Genomic DNA, 4,037 nt, shown 5'->3' on the forward strand with positions numbered 1-4,037 from the left:
AACCCGACTCCGAGAAGACCGCTACCCTGGCGGGGCTGGGGCCATTTACCGGCCTCACACCGTCCACGGGCTGAGCCTCCATCAGAAGGACTCAGGCCCCCGGCCCGCGCCAGGAAGAAAACAGACTTCCATACGCCACAATTCCCCTCGCCCGCACCCGGACGGGGGATTCAGCGCTGGGCTCTTCCCTCTTCGCTCGCCGCTACTGAGGGAATCCTTGTTAGTTTCTTTTCCTCCGCTTAGTAATATGCTTAAATTCAGCGGGTTGTCTCGTCTGATCTGAGGTCGCTCCCGAGTTCGCTCTGGAGGGTTGCCCAGAAGCGTGAACACCGCCGGGTTAGGGGACGAGTCCCTTTTCACCCGGGCTAACGAGGACACAGGTCGGGACGTCACGGACGTGCCACGGACAGGTCGGCCCGTAAGGAAAACGCCAGAGGCAGAGCCACCCGAACCCCGACCCCCCCACCCCCCCCACCGGGGGAGGGGGGGGGGGAACGCATGTAACAACAACCTCCCTCCGCTCGCGCACGTAACGGAACAGAACAGACACCTTTCCGTGATCCGCCTGCGCAGGGGGTGAGAAAAGAAGCGAAAACGTGGGCAGCCAAAGCGGAGAGAACCCACCGGCAGCCACGCTCGCTTCTTTCTCGGGCGCAGGGGACCACGTTCCTGGCCAGGCCAGGAGCGGAGCCGAAACGAACCGAAACGAACCGAAGCGGGGGAGGAGAAGCTTGTGCACGGAGAACGGGCACTCAACCGCAGCGAACCCACCGACCGGATCTCACCGAGACAGCGACCGGGAACCGTCTGCTTTTAGGAAGACGGAGGCCAGGGGGCACCCCCCCACCTACGAACCTCCAACCGCGGTCCCGCCTGAGAAGGCAGGTCCGACAGATAGGAATAGCGACCCTCAGACAGGCGTAGCCCCGGGATGGACCCGGGGCCGCAATGTGCGTTCGAAATGTCGATGATCAATGTGTCCTGCAATTCACATTAGTTCTCGCAGCTGGCTGCGTTCTTCATCGACGCACGAGCCAAGTGATCCACCGCTAAGAGTTGTACTCTTTTATTTCAGGCTCAGTTTAGGTCTTTCACCACGACTACAAAGACAGGTTTAAAAGGTTTCACCAACCGGTCAGGCGCCCCCGTCTGCGAGTGTTGAAACGGGCGCGGGGTTGCGCTTTGCCCACACGCCCCACGTGGCAGACGAGTCAGTCTTTGAACCGCGGCCCTCCGCGCCCGCCCCGTCCGACCCCTCGAAAGGGGTGGAACTCACGTAGCGTGGGCCAAGCCCTAGGTACCTGCCGGGGGTCCCCCTGAGACTCCTTTCTGAGAGAGAGAAGCAGGGGAACCGGCTGCGCCACCCACCACCACCACGCCCCAGGACGCCGGTGGGCGGACGAACACAGGAAGGGCCATGGCCTGCCCCACGAGGAGCAGCGCTCGCAACCCCCCCCGGAAAGTCCGCTCGTCAGCGAGCAAGGGGACGGGGATGAATGACAAGGACAACAAAATAGGAAAACCCCTCGCGGTGGACGGAGGCAGCGGCCGTGCGAGCGAGAGGGAGGGCGCGGGACGGACCCGTACGACCCGCTCGACTCGCAGGCGCTTCTCCTGCCGGCAAGGTGAGGGGAAACCGGCCTTCGCCCGACGAGCGGGGACGCCGAGTTTTTTGAACGACGCGTCTCTCGCGCTGGAACCCAGAGAATACCGGGGCCTGCGGGGGGGGGGTGCTGAAGGACGACGCGGAGGAAGAGGCGGAGGACGAGGAAGGGGTGGGAGGGACTAGGCTCCTCCTTTATGCCTTCTGTCCAGCCTGACCTGCAAGCGACCACGTGTAACAGCAACCCCGAAGACCCTTTCGACCCTGGGCCCCGACGCGGGGGGACGGCGAAGTCGAGGGGGTCGGGAGAGGAGGCACGCCGGACAGCGTTACCCGTTAATGATCCTTTCGCAGGTTCACCTACGAAAACCTTGTTACGACTTTTACTTCCTCTAGATAGTCAAGTTTGATCGACTTCTCGGCGCTCCGCCAAGGCCCGCGAGGAGCCCCGGCGGGGCCGATCCGAGGACCTCACTAAACCATCCGATCGGTAGTAGCGACGGGCGGTGTGTACAAAGGGCAGGGACTTAATCAACGCGAGCTTATGACCCGCGCTTACTGGGAATTCCTCGTTCATGGGGAATAATTGCAATCCCCAGTCCCCATCACGAATGGGGTTCAGCGGATTACCCGCACCTCTCGGTGTAGGGTAGGCACACGCTGATCCAACCATTGTGGCGCGCGTGCAGCCCCGGACATCTAAGGGCATCACAGACCTGTTATTGCTCCATCTCGCGTGGCTGAACGCCACTTGTCCCTCTAAGAAGTTTGACGCCGACCGCGGAGGGCCGCGTAACTATTTAGCATGCCGGAGTCTCGTTCGTTATCGGAATTAACCAGACAAATCGCTCCACCAACTAAGAACGGCCATGCACCACCACCCACAGAATCGAGAAAGAGCTATCAATCTGTCAATCCTTTCCGTGTCCGGGCCGGGTGAGGTTTCCCGTGTTGAGTCAAATTAAGCCGCAGGCTCCACTCCTGGTGGTGCCCTTCCGTCAATTCCTTTAAGTTTCAGCTTTGCAACCATACTCCCCCCGGAACCCACAGACTCGTGGTTTCCCTCACGCTGCCCGGCGGGTCATGGGAATAACGCCGCCGGATCGCGGGTCGGCATAGTTTACGGTCGGAACTACGACGGTATCTGATCGTCTTCGAACCTCCGACTTTCGTTCTTGATTAATGAAAACATTCTTGGCAAATGCTTTCGCTTTCGTCCGTCTTGCGCCGGTCCAAGAATTTCACCTCTAGCGGCGCAATACGAATGCCCCCGGCCGTCCCTCTTAATCATGGCCCTGGTTCAGGAAACCCACAAAATAGAACCGGAGTCCTATTCCATTATTCCTAGCTCAGGTATTCAGGCGAGAAGCGGGCCCGCTTTGAACACTCTAATTTTTTCAAAGTAAACGCTCCGAGCCCCGTCCGGACACCCAGCCAAGGGCATCCGGGGGGCACCGGGAGACAGGGTCTGAGACAGGCGGTGGCACGCCTCGCGGCGGACCGCCAGCCCACTCCCGACATCCAACTACGAGCTTTTTAACTGCAGCAACTTTAATATACGCTATTGGAGCTGGAATTACCGCGGCTGCTGGCACCAGACTTGCCCTCCAATGGGTCCTCACCCATGGGTTTAGGATACGCTCATTCCGATTACAGGGCCTCGAAAGAGACCTGTATCGTTATTTTTCGTCACTACCTCCCCGTGTCGGGAATGGGTAATTTGCGCGCCTGCTGCCTTCCTTGGATGTGGTAGCCGTTTCTCAGGCTCCCTCTCCGGAATCGAACCCTGATTCCCCGTTACCCGTGGTCACCATGGTAGCCGACTATGGTACCATCGAAAGTTGATAGGGCAGACATTCGAATGAGACGTCGCCGCCGCGGAGGGCGCGCGATCGGCCCGAGGTTATCTAGAGTCACCAAAGCGGCCGGGGGGCCCGAGCCCCCCGGATGGGTTTTGGGTCTGATAAATGCACGCATCCCCCGAAGGGTCAGCGCTCGTTTGCATGTATTAGCTCTAGAATTACCACAGTTATCCGAGTAACGTGTGGAGCGATCAAAGGAACCATAACTGATTTAATGAGCCATTCGCAGTTTCACTGTACCGGCCGTGTGCACTTAGACCTGCATGGCTTAATCTTTGAGACAAGCATATGTTACTGGCAGGATCAACCAGGTAGTTTGCACCGTGGTCTGGGATGAACCACGAGTGACATCCGCCTCCCCTTCCGGGGGCTAGGAAGCAGCGGGTTGTAAGTGCGTGCGCCGTCAGGTCCAGACGCCATACAGGGCTACCCAGGACAGCTTCCGCGGCCAGTGTAAACGTGCTCGCGCACCGCCCTCTGGCCTTCGGACGCCGACCTCTCACCTTGATGCAAAGCTGTCCCATCCGGTCATGCCCGCACCGTACCCCGTCCACCTCCTCCGGAGGTGCGGA

General features: G+C 59.9%; 3 non-coding genes across 3 annotated transcripts in view; all 3 read right to left on the minus strand.

Moving 5' to 3' along the window:
- The window catches only part of LOC145654775 (28S ribosomal RNA), a 4,149-nt gene extending 3,861 nt beyond the window's left edge, over window positions 1–288 (minus strand). Inside the window, exon 1 of the ribosomal RNA XR_014120973.1 lies at window positions 1–288. This exon is cut by the window's left edge and continues 3,861 nt beyond it. This is a non-coding gene — a ribosomal RNA (28S ribosomal RNA).
- A 616-nt stretch (window positions 289–904) lies between these two features.
- On the minus strand, window positions 905–1,058 carry LOC145654777 (5.8S ribosomal RNA). The gene has a single exon (XR_014120975.1). It is a non-coding gene; the product is annotated as a 5.8S ribosomal RNA (ribosomal RNA).
- An 882-nt stretch (window positions 1,059–1,940) lies between these two features.
- On the minus strand, window positions 1,941–3,779 carry LOC145654768 (18S ribosomal RNA). Its single transcript, XR_014120967.1, has one exon. It is a non-coding gene; the product is annotated as an 18S ribosomal RNA (ribosomal RNA).
- Window positions 3,780–4,037: the final 258 nt, after the last annotated feature.

This window comes from Electrophorus electricus, unplaced genomic scaffold (genome assembly GCF_041902795.1).
Source record: "Electrophorus electricus isolate QZ-2024a unplaced genomic scaffold, ASM4190279v1 Scaffold153, whole genome shotgun sequence".
Classification (NCBI taxonomy): domain Eukaryota; kingdom Metazoa; phylum Chordata; class Actinopteri; order Gymnotiformes; family Gymnotidae; genus Electrophorus; species Electrophorus electricus.